The 18,202-nt window shown below is 44.2% G+C and overlaps 1 long non-coding RNA gene across 1 annotated transcript; it reads right to left on the bottom strand.

The window, feature by feature from the left end:
- Positions 1 to 9,374: 9,374 nt before the first annotated feature.
- On the bottom strand, positions 9,375 to 16,788 carry LOC148224081 (uncharacterized). The gene is made up of 3 exons (XR_015803440.1): positions 16,602 to 16,788; positions 15,209 to 15,290; positions 9,375 to 14,385 (listed from the first exon to the last, which is right to left on the bottom strand). It is a non-coding gene; the product is annotated as an uncharacterized LOC148224081 (long non-coding RNA).
- Between the last annotated feature and the right edge of the window lie 1,414 nt (positions 16,789 to 18,202).

The raw sequence follows: 18,202 nt of genomic DNA, 5'->3' as shown, positions 1-18,202 counted from the left end.
GTTAGAAACTGAAATATCTTATCTAGACAAGGTGCTCTGCCACCCCTTCTATTTTATTTTTGGATCTTTCTGGCAAAACCACACATTTAATGGCCGTGACTGAAGAAAAATATCCATTAGCACAGTGCTACTGTGTGGTATGTGCTCCATAGCCATTACTTTCAGAAATCACTTAGTTTAGGGCACTTCCTTGTGACTTTTCTCTCAAACACACCCTATTAACAATGCACTTTGTCTCCGACTGTATTGCAGCTGATGATAAACAGATGGATCTCAGTCACTGGATGAATATGAGAAAGCTGCTGGAGCATGGTATGGTTCGTATTCCCATCCAGCTGCCTCGGGCTTCTGTCCTCTTGAAACCCTGCTGAATAGTGAAGGCTTCTAATTAGGGTGAGGTTGAGGGTCTCTTTCTGGCCATATATCACTTTCTTTGGCAGGGCTTCCATGGACTCGCAGAAGGGAAAATGCACAATGCTGTCAAAACAGCGTCTTCTCCAGAGCGACCTGAAGAAAAATGGGACTTGTGTGAAAGCTGGCTCTTTGGGGCAGGGCGGGGAAGGGAAAAGAGGAAAGAACGATGGTGGAAATGGTTGGCATCTCCCCTAAAGCAGCTCCTGGCATGCTGACGGCTTCGAAATGATGCTGCGAGTCACTGAGGACACAAGGCGGTACTACAGGCTGCAGCACAGCGTGCACATGTGCCACCATAAATTGGTGATCTCTGGATGCTTGAACTGCTCTTTTTCGGCTCTTTGACGATTTTAATGTTGTTTTTTTTAAAGGATGACTGAAGGGGTTTGTTTGTTTTCGTGTTTGAGTTCCCTTTCGTGGCAGTAAGGTTGATGTGGCACATAGTGCCAGGATGGTGAGATTTTATCTGTGTGAAGTGGTCTGAGGTGATTTAAGTGCGCCCAAATCTGCAGAAAGTACGCTTCTATGTGGCTGATGCCTTGTGAGCCTGGAATGGAGCCCTGGCGCTGCCTAGATGTGCCAAAAGCACCCGCCAGCCTCTTCGAGAGGTCTTTTGTCGCAGTTTTTAGAAAGTGATGGCCGTAGCGAACAAAGCGGGTATTGAGATAATAGAAATCAGAGTCAGTGGCTGCGCTCGGGGGGATTCTTTGCCCGCTTTCTGTTTGAAGGGCTGAGCTCACCTCACCGCAGAGGTGACGAGAGGATACAGTGGTCACACGGCGTTTTCCCCCCCCGAGTCTTTCCCCTCTCAGTGCGGAGGTGGCGGCAGGCTCTGAGGGGACGCGGGCCGACGGCGCCGGGCGCTGCCGCCATTTCCATCCCTGTGGGCGCCCCCTCAGGTGCCCCCTCACGGCGCGCGCCCCCTCAGGGCCCTGAGGGGCCGCCGGAAATGGCGGCGGCCGCGGTCCCGCCACGCAGCTCCCTCACGGGCCCGCGCGGCCCGAGGTGCTGAACCCGCTGTGAAAATGGCTGGAATTGGGCGTTTTCCAGCAGTATTCTTCTCCAGGATCACACCGGGAGGCGTGAAAAGCCCGGTTGCAGCTTTGTCTCCCGTGCCATTTCGGTGTCATGGTGCCCAGCCGGCTGAGGTGACGTGCGGAGCCTCCCCGGCTGTCCCTGTGGGGAGGATGGCGCCCCACGCTTCACTTGTATATTTCCAGATGTGTCAGAAGGCTTGGCCACTGTTTTGCGGCCGGTTAATAAGGTGTAATACCTGCGCCGAGACAGCCTGCCATGGGAAGGGGAGAGGCCGCCCCAGGGCTGCTGGAGCTTTGCTTATCCTCACAAAAAAAGTTGCCCCGCTGGGTTGTTTCCGCTCCCCGCCGAGCTGATAACCCGCACCTCCCCGACAGCAAACAAACCCTGCCGTTCCCCAAAGGTTGGGACACATCCTGCAATCCCGCCTGGAACGGGGTCACTCAGCGACTGACCCACTTCTCCAGCTGCTGCCAAGTGCGCTCTGCCCTGAGGCAGCCCCGGGGCTTCTTCGGGCTGTGGCCGTCCCCACAAAAAGTGGTGATGTGGGCAGAGAAGAGTTTTAGCAGGGGAAATCTCGTGTCTTGGACAGTAATATTTGAAAACCAAAGGGATGCTGAGATGGGTGTTAAAAAGTCACAGTAAAATAAAAATCTAGTTCTGGAATAAACGTATACTTCCCCAGTACTTTTTTTTCTTCACTGTAGGGACCATCACAGTTTAGGTAAATCTAATTTTAGAGAGACATTAGAAAATATCCAGGAGGGATCCTACTGGAGGGAGGGTGTGAGCAGATATTTAAAATGAGCCTCTTGCAGTGTCTCTGAAAATCGGAGGTTTGCCTTGTTTTGACTTTACTTTTTCTTGGTTGTAGATTTACTGCACGTTTGGATATTACATTTATTACATATATTTGTGCTTTAAGGACTTGCATCTCAACAGAATGTATTATTGCTGCATACAAGAAGGGGGACCTGTTGTTTCCATTTATTTTTTTCTCTTTCTCTTCTGCATCTTATTGCTCACTCAGACAAACCCCAGATGGTCACTTTCATGCTGATTTCACCACTGTCTTCTAAGCTGTTTTTGGAAAGTGACAGGAAAACCCTAAAATGTTTTCCTCACAGCCAGGTTGGTATATTTCTAATATATGTATTGGGACTGAATATTTTCAAACGCAGGCTCAACAGTGCATTTATTTTTACTGAGCCATGAGAAATAATCTTGAAGTCTTTCTTGGAGTGTGTTTTGTACATGAGTTCAAATGATTTTCAAACAATTTCAATAACTTCAATAGTTTTTTTAAAGAATGATGCTCCTAATTTTTAGGTGTGAGAAATATCTATTACATGATGTTTCCCCTTAGTAATTGAAAGTACTCATATCTATATGTAAAATTGATATTGATATCTATGTATAAATTTCATAGACATCTCCCAATTTGTTCTTCTTACTTGCATTACAATACTTCTATGTTATGCTCTCATGTGTTGCAGTAATCTCTCCCTTTCACCTTGGGAGTGAAAAAAAAAAATCACCTGCACATCTGTCCCCACTCTTGGAATAATAAAACCTTTATGTGGCAGTGAATTTTCCTCTCCAAGCACCGACACCAAACTCCTCAGATGGGGCTGCACAGGGAATTTAAAAGTAGGATGCCCTGTGGCAGTTAATCATAGGTAATGCGGAGCCCAGGAGGAAGAGGAAATGATTTTATGACTGTAAGTGGAAAAAAGGACAAGTCAAGAGGGCTGGGAAGAGGAGCTGCCGTGTGCAGGGGAGCCTCAGGCTCTTGGCGTGGTCGCAGGAAATGGGCTGAATGTATCATGAGGGGCGCCCACAGATGCACTCGGGGCTTTCACAGATGTATTTAGGTCACTGACACTCTGAAAGCTTTATACTTTTTGAGCCCAGGGGTTGTGACAAAGGCCTGTATGCTCGGAGTGAAGGCTAGCATCCATCCGTGGCTAGCCTTATTGTATCCACAGGAATTTCAGATCAATGAAGGATGTTAGCAATTATGTGCTGAAATAACTAAGTACAATGGGATGAGGTAAGGAAAGCGATTCAGCCTTGAATTTGAATTTCTTTTGGTTTCAGTCAGTTTGTGCCAACACCCCTTGCAATGCACACCGAGTCTTTGGGGCTGTCCTATATTGTTCAGGACAGGAAATTTGAGAGACACAAGTTCAGCAGTGAGCACCAAAGTTGTGTGAGTGGACGCAATGTTTTCCCTGGTGTATTGGCCGGTTTTGCTGCTGGACATGTGAGGTATTTTGTGAATGTGATGCTAGTTTCTCTCTTTTGGCACAAAATATTTTATAGCAGGTGTTGTTCTGGCTTTTAAGCCTGAGAAATGTCATTGGCTTCCTGCAAAGCTCCAACCCCTGGTGGGCTGTGAAGAAAGTCCCATGTGCCGCCTCATGCTCTGCTTGTTCCCTGTGGTTCTTTCCGCTTGTGATTCCCAAAGGGCCAAACGCCAGGACTGTGTGCCTGACCCCCGTATCCAGGCCACTGGGCAGACTGAAGGAGGAGGAATTCCTTTGAAGTTGTGGAGCTGCTCCCCAGTAGCTGACTGGAGCCCAGTGGTGGGTGCAGTGTCCCATGCTCCTGTCTCTGCCTCCCTGAAAAGGATCTGATTCCTGCTGCTCCCTGCAGTGCAACTACACCAGTTCCAACACAGTGCCGCCTTCTCCCACTTGCAGAGCAGTGGGCTGAGCAACCTCAGGATGACAGACACTCACAGAAAACCCCATTACAGACTTCCTTTCTTAAAAGCCAAAGCACACGCTAGGAGAGCCTGGAGTCTGTGACTTCCAGTTAAGGCAGTTAATCAAAACGTTTGCCATGTATTGTGTGAGCTCCTTCACAGTTTGTGCATTTATCTTTTTAACATCTGCAGAACAGCATGGCTTGGATAGGTTTCTGTTACTACTCCGAGCCTTCATTGGCTCTCGAGAATGAGTGAAGAGGAGCCAGACAACATAAAGGGCAGGCAATCAAAGCTTTTGACTCTTAGATCCTCGCAGATGGGCCTTCTGATGAAATGACTAACAACTGCTGCCAGATCAGCAAGTAGCAACCACAAGGCACCTGTATTTATTTAACTTTCATTTTGCCAGATAACTTGTCTTTATGCTCTTGCAGTTTTAACTATGGATTATAAGTCACGAGGCTTCCTTCTGATCTCCCTAGCACAAGTGTAAAATGAGTCACTTGAGATTGGTTGGCGATAAGGGTTCTACTGTACAAGTGGTGTATGCAAGGGCAGGAGGATCAGGCCGAGGTGCAGATGAAGAATCCAGTGTCAAGTTTGTTTCAAACATCTTTATTGCCAGCCCTCCAGGGTGAAGCCTTCTTAGGGTGCGTACTAGAGGGAGGAAAGGTTTTTAGCAGCAGCCTTTGCTTGTTGTGAAAATAAATAAATAAAAATCAGTGACCTCATTTTTCTCTTCCAAATGGCTGTGCATCTCGTGAATTCGGCTGTGCAAAGAGACACTGTCTGCAGCCAGGGTCCCCAGCTGCTCCAGCCTGCCCGGGTGAAGCTCTGGGTGAGGGGCAGCCAGCTTCCCTGCCTTCGCAGCCGCCTGCCAAAGCCAAGATATTGCCAGATGCCTTGGGCTATGAACCTCACACCTCAGAGCACTCATCCCAGGAATGACTCGCAGGTAGTGCTGCCAGCAGCTCCACAGGAGCTTTGTGGCTCGGGCCATTATGGAAGGGAACAAAACCGTGGATGTGGCTGTGTCCCAGGATGACCTGGTGGTGCTGGCTCCAGCCTTTTGCAGGCACAGGCTCTGATTGCCCCGTGGCCCCAGTGCCAGTCCAGCCCCGCTGCCAGGCATTTCAGTGTAGCCCTGGCACATGGAGTGTACTGCTTGCTCATGGGACATGTGGGGCTTCCTAATTCTTGGCTCTCCTCTTGCCTTCCTTGAAGGTGAATAGCCAGAGTGTGCCATGCTGAATATTGGCTTCTATCAGGGCAGGTTAGAACATTCTTTGTGGCTCTGATTGCTGCTGCTTTTGGGTGCTGTGAAGGGGCCCCCAGTGGGTGCTTGGCTGTTCCTGGAAAGCAGTCAGCTCCCCTGTTCCTGGAGTCAGATACCTGAGCAATGGCAAGTGCCAAATCTCTTAATTATTTGTGTATCAGTCTCTGGATTTATAGCCAATGCTTTACCTGTATGCCGTTAATCACTGGTGGCTTTTGTTCACTAAATAACATCCTGCCCATGTATGTGTTGACATAGGATAAAGTCACAAAGTGAACCTGCTCAAGTGTTAGAAGCAGCATTGCAGCACTACCATCAGACTTGGCCCACGGTTTTTAGCAATCCTTGCAGCTGTGCCTATCCTTCAGGATTTAGGGATGTGCTTTGCTGTCTAAATGAGCACATTTATTCTCTGTCTGATAGTGGAAACCAGTTAGAACACAAAGTTCTGCCAAATTTCATCTTATATTTTTTTTGTATGTCTACAGCAAGATCTGATAGTTTTAAAAGGCTTTCATGTGACTCTTGCTGGAATGATTTTCTTCAGTCACTTCTGTCTGTGCTCCTTTCTGAGTCCATATATGATGAGGAGGCCACAGAGCTGATTTAAGTACTTCAAGCTAGTGAAATTAGACCAAATTGATTAAGGGCATGTGTGGCAAGCACAGCACTTGAAAGCCAACCAGCTGTTTCCTCCTGAGAAGTGTTCTTACCGAGGGACTTGGAATTCCGATCAATCCCAGGTTTTCAGTATCAGGGTTATTTAAATATTGAGCTTTATTGCTCAGGCTATAGGGTATGATCTGGTTTTTTTCAAGGAATTCTGCAAGAAGAGAAATTAAATTGAGGAGAGCCAGGGGATGCTTTGGTCTATGGTGTATCACCCAAGCAAGAGTGGTCCCAGTTCCCCAGCAGATGTGTTTACTTTACTGGGACTTCTTTTTCTAGAGTCATCTCCTGCAGGGGTTAGTTTGGATCTGAATTCATGCAAATATGGGAGCACTGAATTGTCTTGTGTTGTCCAGAATCATAGTCATGGAATGAAAATGCTGGTTTTGCTCATGGCTTAGAACCGAGCTTAAACGTGAATTTCGTGGGCTTTGTGCATTTTATAAATCAAATTTACTTTTGCATTAGCATCACATCTAAAAACCAAATTTCCTTGTTTGTTTTTAAGGTAAGGGGGAAAAGTCAGGAACCGGACATACACTAGCCACACTCATTATTTGTAAATTGATGAGCAGCTTCAGCCAGGAAGAAAAAGTTGTGTGTGTGATGAGGTAGGATGGAATGAGGCATCACTCATGTCGTTTGTGGTGCTTCAGTTGGTGATATTGATGAGGAGTCATGATGGAGTGCACAACTCCAAGCCATTGCATGGTTCTGGACACACTTTTGAGTATGGTAGGGGCCGGGCTGGCTTTGGGAGGGTAAGGCTGCTGTAGGAAATGTTTTTCAGTCGTGGCTTACATGGGATTTACCCATGTTCTGTGAAGAGATGGTTTGTCCGGCTTTACAGATAAAACACACCATTTGCTTGTGGCAAAAAAAACGCACGAAGGAGGTTGACAAAACCTTTATATTTTTTTCTGTGCAGTTCCTGTACCTGTCAGAAGGATTTTACGAGATGGAGAGTGGGGTGTGTATGTAGTTTCCTGCACTGTGCCTGAAAGGAGATGGATTTGTTAAGATGATTTTGACAGTGCATTTGTTGCTGTAAGGGAACATTTGGGAAATCCTGTTTGGTGTGTTTGAGTGAGGCAATCACCCTCATGCTCTTCCTCGTGGCAAACTGCAGGTAGCCCTGCCTGGGAGCATTGCCCCGTTCACAACAAAGGTGTCGAAACGCTCCGTGCAGCAGCCGCGTCTCGAACGTGGTACCAGGGGTGGATCTGCTGAGTCAGCAGCAGGGCTGCTTCACTCCCCGTGCCGGGAATTACGGCAGCGCTCCCCTTATCTCCCGGTGGGCAGGGAAAGGGCGGCAGGAGCGGCAGAGCTGGGAATGAGCAATGCCAGTGTAAGGAACAGGATTCCCATTTATCTTCAGAGTAACCTGAACTTCGCTGCCCTGCCCTTGCTGCTGGTTACGTGACAGCGTTCCCTTTGCTGTGCCATTAGCTAATTGTCCCTCAGACTGCCTGTTAACGAGGTAATTTGCTGCATCTGTTTCCACTTTCCATGTCATGGACAGTTGCCGGCTTTGCAAAATGTTTTGTGTTTGTCAAGCTGCTCTGCCTGCCTGGAAATGTTTTGCCTGCTCAAATTTTTTCGGCTCATACCTCAAGGACTTGTTACTAGGTAACAGAGTTCCATTTGCCAATTGCCCACTATTTCCTTCTCACCGTATTACAGGCCTGATTATTAACATTTAGTTCAGAGAAATTGCTGTCATTATGTGAAGTAACTTCCTTTAGAGGTTACTCATTAACCTTAGGTATTTTACTGTGCGATTATAATTGCCAAATGCCATAGGCATGGAAAACCTTTGAACTCCTCAAGGTATTAGTGTATGGGAGAAATGGTATCAGCTGTGATTTTTATACATTCTCCATCCCTACCCCCTCTCCTCGGTTGTTTTTCCTTTTGACTGTATTCTCCTTCCATTCCTGTTGGCATGTTGCATAGCATACAGGGCCTGTTCAGCTGCTGGAGAAGAGAATGTTTCCTTCTGGAAGGGAATCAGCCTCTCCTGTTCCCCTTCAGATCTGAGATTAGCCCTAGCCAGCTCAGGGCCCATTATCTGCTTTGCAGTATGCCACTAAGAACCGAATTTGATCCCTTGCCCTTGCACGAAAATAATTGGAAAGTTGTGTGGCATGCTCCATACTGTAAACATGTAGTTTTCCAGCATTTAGGATGGCTCTTCCGTGTTTGCTTTGGGGAGATTTTAAACTCTACTGCTCTATATTGTGTTCAAGGAATGGAAATTTTCAGACAAAAATAATTCTCCTCTTTTTTATTCTTTTATTTTCTATACAGACACAATCAGCTGCATACTAAAGTGTTTGCTTCAGGGCAACATGTGTTCTCTGGAAAAATCTTACTAAATATATTTGTCTTTCTCCCCTAACCCATTTCTTCTTAGAAGTCCACTGACATTCCTAGTAACTTGATGCCTCTGACAGGATAGAGCAAAGCTGTAGTGTAGGCCTGTGTCATCATGTGACTTGAGTGAGGAAATATATATCATATCCAGGAAATTAGGGAACAAGTGAGATATATGCCTAGTGCTTAAAAAGAATGAAAAAAAAAGAAAGAAAAATTACCCATGCAATAGGAATGTTTTTACATGGAGTCAGACCTAATTCTGATGGTAGGAACCAAAATGTTGTGGTGGACAGGGAACATTAATCTGGTAAATCTTCTAAAATATAACATTAGAAAAAAAACAATGCTATAAATTTAAAAAGGGGAAAGCTAAGGTGGGGTTAACCAATGAGTCCTCTTAAGTCTGTGCCTGGCAGCAGAAAGAATAAAACAAGATCAGTTGACAGAGCAACTTCTGTCAAGCCCTTGATTTAACATTGCTCACCCCACTCTGCTCTGTCCATTTGATCTCAGCATGAGTTTTTGGTTTTTTTTTTGAAGGAGGAAAAGTCCACAAAACCACTATGTCCATGCATGATGCACGTAGCACAATCTCTGTGATGGAAGTGCTAAATCAGTCCCACGGTATTATTAATAACAAAAAGTATTTAGTAGCACAATTTCAGATAGTGCCCCAACCCTCTGGGTTTTTTTTTTAATGGTAATCTGTTTCTTCTTTCATTCTCTAGAACAATTCTTGCTCCTGATTTCACTGGATTTTCTCGTTTGACATTGCGTCAGCCGTGTCTTTTCAACTACTGTGTGCTGATATGAGCTAAGCAGTGGAATTTGTGGTGACATCTAATGTTGCTCTCTGGGATAAATTTAGCAATTCACAAAGTCTAAGCAGTGCAAGAGGTGGGTAACACTTCAAAAGTTCTTTTAGTAAAACTGTGCTTCACTAAATTCCTGTCTGCTCCTTCTACTTAACCTGCTCACATGCAGCTCCAGGTCTGATTCATGGGTACATCATTCAGCACTGTGGGAATAGCTCAGTGTTCAGCTTTTACTTTCTGTTTATTGTCAATAAATCCACATCATTTCACACAGACCACTAGTGTGGTTTAAAACCAAGCACACCTCAAACTGGCATTAACTACTTGGAGCCCTTCTGCAGGATACAGCATGAAATACAATTTGCTGGTGTGTAATGTGAAAATTACTGACAAAACTTTACACATGAGAAAGCATTTGGGGAAATTAAAAGCCTATTTCTTGTCGTAATGGCATTCTGTGCAAACATTCTGGAATACAGAGTTACAAAATCCTGCTCCACTGAAGCAAGTGGATGCAGAAAATTGGGAAAACATGGCTAACACCTGAGACAAGGCATGTTCCTGCCAGCTGTGGCATGTCTCTTGCATTCACCAGCAAATGCCTCAACGTATTTGTTTATTTATCTTTCTGTCTGTTTATTTATGAAATGTCTAAATGTGTCTGTTCTCTATTGTACAGGCATTACAAAATATTTACCTTTATTTTGATGCCTGACATTGTTTCTTGGAGCAGGTGTCATGGAATAATAACATGAAGTGTCATAGGTGGGGTACCTAATATTTTTTTTTTTTTCCACAGAAACACCTGTGGTAGTTCAAATGTTATATTTTTTCCACGTGTTGAATTTTGCAAGTGCAGAAGAAAGAGATGACTTTGACATCAAAATTAGACTACGTGGTAATACACAATAAAGTACTTTCTCCCACAGAAGTTGTCGCAAATTTGAAGTTAAACAGCAATTATTAAGTTTCCATAAAAGAAAGTGCAATGGGATAAATCTCACTTAGCAACCTGCATTGTAACTCTACTTGGTGAGGGGGGAAACCAACAAAGAAACAAGAAAATGCCCTAGAGTACAGCATGAACAGAACTGTCCTTAGGACATAGAATAACAGGCTGAAGCTGTCATGAACAGTCTTTATTTCCCTAAGGTAAGGATATGTGTCTTTGCAAGTCTCATTGGAATGAGGATTTATTGATCTGGAATCTCTGAGAAACACCTGTGAGGTTCAGTGTATTATTTTCTTATAAAAGTTAGTCTCTTTTTGAAAATGAAATGCCTATCAAGCTTATAAAATGGACGAAATGTTATTGATTTGCCACCAGGAAGGTTATATTTAAACTTACCGAGAAAAAAAATATTTTCAAGATGCTTAGTAAGGCAATCTCCTTTTTTTTTTTTTTTTTTAAAGTCATTCCTCTTGACTAGTCCTGATGCAGTCAGGCTTTATTCCTTTCATCAGGAAGGGAAAAATGGAACCTGTGCTTGATGGTGTATTGGTAACTAGGCAATCTCCAAAAGAACAGGCTTGGTTGGGATTTTTTTTTTTTTTGGAGAGGTGTTTGTTTTTTCTTCCCTGGAGGGGAGAGAATAAGACGAAATTTTGGTCTCTTAAAAACAAAAAGAAAAGGCAAGAAACTGATTAGTCCTTATGATTTCAATACTGTTTGACTTGCTGCATTGTGACGACAGTGTTTGATTTTTCTGTTTGCTTTCCCCCCCCTTTGAATGCGAGGCTGGGATCTGTTGTTTCTGATTAAATGTGTGCTGAGCTGTGTAGCATTAGGAAACTGCACTCCCTGCACCTCCATTCCTCGTGCTCTCTGTTGCCCAATGTGGAAGTTGTGGCTCTATAGGGATTTACTGTTTCCTCTTAGGATCACCTGTGCTATGGCTTAAATAAAAGTTTGTTTCTTCAGCTGTCTGACTTCGGAGTTTATCTGACTCAGGCTGACCCCTCGGTTTTATAATGAGCTAGTTTATTTGCTTGTGCAAATTGGGTTTTCTTAGACAGAAATATAACAGACTGTAAAGAGGCCAATCTTTTGATCATTTCACCTCCGGAAGGGGAAGGCTACAATGCCTTTCTGCACTCACTGGGCACTCCCTGGGTTGTTAATAACATTAAGTTACTGTTCCTGAACACTCTGTCGTTGGATTTTTTTTTTTCCTCCAAACCGTGTTATAAAAGTCTGGCGTGCAGAAAAATGTTGTTTCTTCTGTCTATGCTAGAAATATTGATAGGGTTTAGAATCTAATTACTTCTCTGTTTGCAGGAAATATAGAGCCTTTGCTTAGCACCCAGTCTGCCTGTCTCCAACTCTTATTGAAATATATCTCTGTGCTGCACCTATAGCCGTGCACACACAGGGAAGTGTGAGGCAGAATGCTGGAAGAAAAGGTGGCGTGAACTCTTTGTGAAAATGGTGCCAGTTTTTCCTCGATGGGCCTTGAGCCTCTAATGCAGCCCAACAAAGCTGAGAGTGATGTGTCAAAATATCTTTTAATAAACAACGTAGGCAGGAGGAAATAATACTGGTCAGGGCTTGTTTTTCTGGCTCAGGGCCTCATTCCAACCTGTTGCAACCAGCTATTGAACGTCTATGGGGACACCCCCACACAAGAGGCCCCATGGAGGAAAGGAACTTTTACATTTCTGTTTGACTGGGATCCTTGCCAGTGGCTAAGTTCAAAGTGCAGTTTCCAGTAATTTGCTGTTACTACTCCGCGTGTTTGATAGGCCAGGACAGAAGCATGCAACCCGAAGTAATATTTCCTGATTTCTGACATTTCTCAAGATATGAATGGAGGGTTGCTGAGGCACTAAAACTCAGAAGGGTTTTCCTGACTCCGACACCTTCGATGCTTTCCTTTTCTCCTCTTGTGCAGCCCCTTTCCCTCCCCCCATCTCCTCCCTCAGCTCACATTCCCTGCTGTTGTCAGTTCCGTATTTGGATGACATTCATATTGATTGTTTCCCTATGCAAACACTGTGTGGCCAGTCTGATGCAACCAGAAGAATCCTATTGATTTACTGAGTGTGAGGGTTATTTAGATTGATATCCTTCTGGAGTAGTGATAACGCTTTCATCTCCCCTCAGAATTATGGTTAACCTTTCCATTTTGGGGGAAGGGCATGGAAATGAATTTCCTTTGCCCTGTTAACTGTGGTAAGAGGAAGGTAAGCACAGGGAGAAGCCAGTGGAATAACTACTGTTCTCTCCAGCGTATGTAGTTGAAGGCCATGTGTATGCCATTGTGGTTATGGAAGAAGCATCCACTGTAATTAAGATTATATAAGCATTCCTATTGTAATCCTTTGTTTCCAGCTCTCCAAAACTTGCCTCTTTTGGGCTGATGTTTTCCTGGCTTGTTCTTTGCCATGTCACAACTTAATTATTTATTTTCCAAGCAGGGATGCAAATGTTGGAGAGAACTGAAAAGTGGACTTTTGTTGCCCATTTGAAAACAGCTCTTGACTTTTTTGAAAATTAGACCCAGAGTCCAAAAATGAGCTTTAGGTAGAAAGGATGTGACTGTTGATGAACTTTTGGGGAAGGCTGTTTTAATTACTGAATAATCCACATTTGTGCCAAAGGTAATGCAAATGAGCTGTGTAAGGGCAGAGATGAGGTTGAGAAGGCAGACTTCAATGCTTAAAATCCTAATTCTCATTTTTTACAGTTAAAGTGTGCAGACTTCCTAAGTCTGCAAGAGCATGCAGGTCCTAGTACAGCTCCCTACAAAAGCAGAGCTGTAAGAAATTTAAAGGTGCAGAGTTCAGTTTTAACTGCCCCCCCTGCAGCAAAGTCAGTGCTCACAGGAACAAAAGCTGGGTGTTGAAGCTGTGTGTGCTGGCTTTGCACTGAAGCTTCACTTTTGAGTTGAAACTATCATCTCAATTCTGTTTTAAAACCAAATAAAATTCCTTTGACTAGTATGTAGCTTGAGTTTTCAAATAAATAAGCAAGCAAATACCTTTTCTTCCACAGGGCACTGACAGGTGTTCACACAATCCAAGCACTCGTGAGGTTTTAATCATTAAACTAAACAGTTCCTTGAAAGCAGAGGAATTTGGAGTTAGTTCTGATCTTTATACTTGTGCTGATCACATCTACTCCAGTGTGTCCATGCAGTGATATCCATGGGCCTGCCTAGGCAGCAAGTAGAAGGAAACAGTGAGAACGTATTTTTTGAGCTGAACGTTTCAAGCACTGTAATTGGAACTGCATTATTCGTGATTAGTGCCTTTTTTTCCGATGTTTAGTCCAAAATCCTCTGGGGGGGAGGGTAGTGGGAGAGAGCACGGAGTAGCAAATAATCACAAGATGCTCTGTGGTGGGAGTTGATTTGCCCACGAGCGCCGTGCGTCGCTGGTACCAGGGCGTGTGTCATGTGGCCAGCAGCTGTGCTCCCTTGCTGGATGCTCAGCCCTCCTCCATAACCAGCTGCAGGGCCCTAGCCTTCCACTCTGTGGAATTTTAGCCAGAAAGATGTGGAAGGGGGAAGGCTGCAACCTGGTCCATGTGTTGAGGGTTTTGTTTTATTAATTATTTTTTATTAATTTTATGCAAGAATAACTCACCGACGTCTGGCTGCATAAGCCCACAGTCTCGTGTGGGTGACAAAGCCTCTGGCTGTGTTACAAGTGCTCTGAACCGATTGAAGAATGTAGGGTTGCATCATGAGACCAAACAGCAGGTAAACAAATGGAACATGCTGTGTTCAAATTAAATAACTCCTCGTAAACCTGGAGGATTGTGGTGAACTTTGTTGCTTAGTGGTTTCTTGGCAAAGAGAAGCACCAGAGATGTTACACTGAATAACTGTAAAGGGTTACTATGCTGAAACTAACTCTGTTGAGGACGATGCAGGGCTCACTAGATCCCACAGGAAGTTTTCTATGTAGTCCCTTGTGTCTTCATTGTTGATATGTGAAACCAGAATAATATTCAAGAGGCTGTGTTTGGTTTCCATAATATTTTCTCTAATGTGAATTGTGCTGAGGGAGTTGGGTTTGTCCTTTGAGATCATCTGGGCAAAACAAGAAGTCGTGAAGGAAGGAACGTGTCCTGTTGTTCACTGTAACAATAAACATGGAAAATGATTCAATGATCTGTGAAGCTCAGTGAAATTTATGAGAACACAGCAGCTGTCACTCTAGATTAGATCAAAGATTATTGTGACCAAGTATCGTGCCTCCAGCAGAGGCCGGTGAGAGTGGGATGGGAAAAGGGCCTCACAAAATAGATGTATATTTGGAATTATCTTTCCCTTCTCTATATTTTCTGCTTGTAACGAAGAGTTGTGTAGCAGCCTCTGAGACTGACATGGTAGCTTCTCCTGGATGTATTCATTGTTCATTCCTCCCATCTCCATTTGAACCTGTGTGCTGCTTTGCCTCGACCAGCCCCTGTGGGCACTGAGTTCCGCACTGTAATTGTTTTATGAAAAAGCATTTCCTTTTGTTTCTAAATTGCTGCCAGTTTAAAACAGGCTTCCCGACTTCCTTTATTACATACAGTAAATAATTCCCTTTTTTTACCACATCATTCCATTCATTATTTTTCAGATGTTGATTCTGTCTTCTCTTAGCCAGCTGGCATGCCCTAATTTATTTAGTTTTTTCTTGTCCGGAATTTGTCTTTTACTTGTTACTTTCCACTGTGCCTTTTCCCCTAATCTTTACTGGTTCTTCTGTGTGCTTTGTGAGATGGTGTGGAGGTGAATGCAGCACTGTAATCAAAGGGCCCTAATGAGTAACCTCCTGAGGGTGCTTGGATGAGCAAAATGCCTGTGGACTTGAGCCAAAGGTTGCACTGATTAGCCTGGGAAGACCGGTGCTGTCAGGCTTTGTCTGTGTGGTGTCAGAACAAGATAAAGGTGTACAAGTGCTCCTTGTTACCTGCCTTAAGTTCGTCATCTCCCTTCTGAGGTTACAGCTGTGATGCCAAGGCTTTGGGTGAGCCATACCTCAGGCCCAGGACCTGAAACATTGCCAAAAGAAAAAGATTATACCAACTGTGGTGGGGTGATGAAAGTTTGTGTCATGCTGGGGAATGACGGGAGAAGTTCCTAATGTGTTCAACAAAAAATTATTGTCCGCCCCCCCCCCCCCCCAACCCTGCAATCCATAAATGGGTAGCTTTTTGGGGTTTTTCATGATCCCTTTGGTTTATTTGCATACGTGGATTTTTGCCCTTAAAAAGTCATTTTGTAGTGGGAAGTGGGGATGTGTTTGAGATTGCTCTCAGATCTTGGCCTCATGGGGCACTGAAAGCCCTGACAATTCAGTAACAGCCCTTTGCACATGCCTTGCAGTGCAGCAAAAATTCAAATGGTTCCTTTTGTGGTGAGGTTACAAGTCAATAACTTGAGCTCGGATTGTGTCCATATCCGGTGAGGAGTGAGGATTACATCCCCCCCTTCTCCTCGCAGTCCTGCCTAACAAATCCAGACCCATTCCCCGCAGGGAGCCCAGGCGAAAGGAAGGGAGTGTCATCCCCTTGGGAGCTGTTACTGCATCCGCTCCCCCCAGGAAAGAGGAGGGAGGAATTCCGACAATTCCTTGCCAAGCTATTCCAAGGGTAGAGCACTTACACCCCACCAGCTAATCAGGGCTGCTCCTTAAGGCTTTATTTTAGCATCTGGACTTCAGTAACTTTTTTTAAGCCTAGTTTTGTATTGAGGATTACTGTGAATTTAGATCTAAACCATTGCTTGAGTTGCACATCCAAAATAAGCATTGTTAACAAAAGCCAAGTGCCTTATGCATTTTATTCAGTGCTAAGAGCAGCTTGACTGCTAATAGTTCATGTGCTGGAAGAAATGGAGCTGCAGTGTTTCGAGCTCATTCTGGGATTTTGAAGCACATCCTGCATGGCAAACTGTAATGCCCATGGTTGTGCCAGTAGTGATCAGTTTGAGGCCAGTGAGATCTGGGTGCAGAGAGATACAGGACAGAATCCTTATAAGAAGACAAGTGTGCCCTTTGCCATGTTTGTTTAATATCACACTACTAGTTTTTCGAAGTGCCTTTGTGTATAATGTCTGCCCATGTTACCTTTTAAAATTTTTTCCAGGTCTGCTACCGTTCAAATAAATCATATGGCTGAGCAAGAATTTGCCCTGCCTCCTCTTAAGGCATGTGGGCTTAATCCTTTTGCTGCCTAAATCACAGTCATGGTGTTAGGAAGGTTTAAACAAAACTCTGCTGTATTATATCCCAGCAGTTACTTGGGAGAAATATGTGGAGAAGGGAGGAGCAAGGTGAGAAAGGGAAAGAGGAGATCACTTACCTCTCTTCTCTTGCTGTGCAAGTCCAGCCTGAGTGTCTGCACAGAGGAACCTTGAGTTCTTCCCTTTGCAGGAATCCACGAGCATAACTGGGTAGAAGCAAGCAGGACTGAATCTGTCTGGAACGTGGATTGCTTTGTGTGTCACAGTTGTTTGGCTCTCTAGCTCCGGCCAGGCATCCTGGCTTTACACAGCAGATAGCTACATAAACAGATGGAAAGCTCAGTTTTCCTTGCATTGCTTTTGCCCTTATGCTCTAGATTTCACAAGGAATGCCATTTTTTTTGTGTTGAACCAAAGGATTCCTAAGTGAAGGAGCAGATTGTTTGTTCCACAGTGTGCATGTGGGTGAAAAATGCAGAGCGCTGGGTGTAGCCCGATTCAGAGCTGTATAGTTCAGGGGTGTAGTGACAGCTTCCACTTGCATGGGTGCCTTTTTGGCAAATGCAGGGCTACAGAAAGAAATGGAACAACTCTCCCAATGTGTTGGAAGACAATGTCCAGATAAGTAGTGTTAGTAGCCAGTTGGGAGGGCAATTAATGACCAGGTGGAGAGCATCTGTTCCAGGTGCCAGATCTGCATATTGGAACAGCACTGACCTTGGGCATGCTGACTTTTACAGAAGAGTAATTAATTGGAATGGGATATGCAGATAAGTAAGCTAATTTAGTGATATCTGGCATAATCCCTTTGTCACAATCCCCTCTATTGTCTAACACACAAAAGTGTGAGCATCAAAGTATAAGTGCAAAAGGATTCTGAATTGCTTCTCTCATTTGTTTGCCCTTCTAGGGAGAAGATGGTGCTGATGAATGTAGAGATCTTTAGAGCAGTAAGACCATAATTTGATTATATGTATAATGTAAGATACTGAAAGGTAGAAAAATGGCTGTCAGGAATCAAAGCTTGTAATTGTAAATTACTATTCTCAAAGCTTTGAAATTGTAAATTAGGATTCTAGGTGTAAGTTCTGTAGGGTCTTGATTAGATTTGCTGTCTCCCCCCTCAGCATCCTGGGATATTGATTAGTTCACAATCCCAAGATGTTGCTAATAATGGAATAAATCTATTTTCTGTATGGTTCCTGCTAAAATTATTTGCAATAAAAGGATTGTTTAGAGTTGGATTTGCATGGTAATGAACAGGCTTTGGCTGTTAAGGGAGGATGAACAGATGAGATTGTGGGGTTGCTGACAGAGTTAGAAACATGGGGTGGCGTTGTCTCATAGTTTGTTCTTTTGGAGATTGTTGTACTGTTGGCAGTGAGGCATTAGGGAAGCTAAAGAGATAATACAGTGATCTGGTGTCTAGGACACTGAGCTGTCTGGAGGGGAACACCAGTTCCTTGCTCCAGTGAACATTTGGAATATTAATTTCTCACCTCATCTTTCTTCTCTTGTCCTGCTGTATGCACTTTTCTTCCCCTATCGCCAGTCTTCAGGGATATGGAAACTGTAGGAAAACAGCTGTTGGCTATGCTGGGGATGCCTGCTTTCCCTACCTGCTGCCAAGAAGTCTTTTTGAAAGATTTCTCAGACTAGATCTTATCCTGTGATAACAGCCAGTGTGTTTTCTTGGAGCAAGGCTTGCAAGTGCAGTAGG

This window comes from Sturnus vulgaris, chromosome 4 (assembly GCF_052056855.1).
Source record: "Sturnus vulgaris isolate bStuVul1 chromosome 4, bStuVul1.hap1, whole genome shotgun sequence".
Lineage (NCBI taxonomy): Eukaryota > Metazoa > Chordata > Aves > Passeriformes > Sturnidae > Sturnus > Sturnus vulgaris.
Note: the sequence above shows the minus strand (reverse complement) of the source record. Positions and strands in the feature narration are given on the sequence as shown.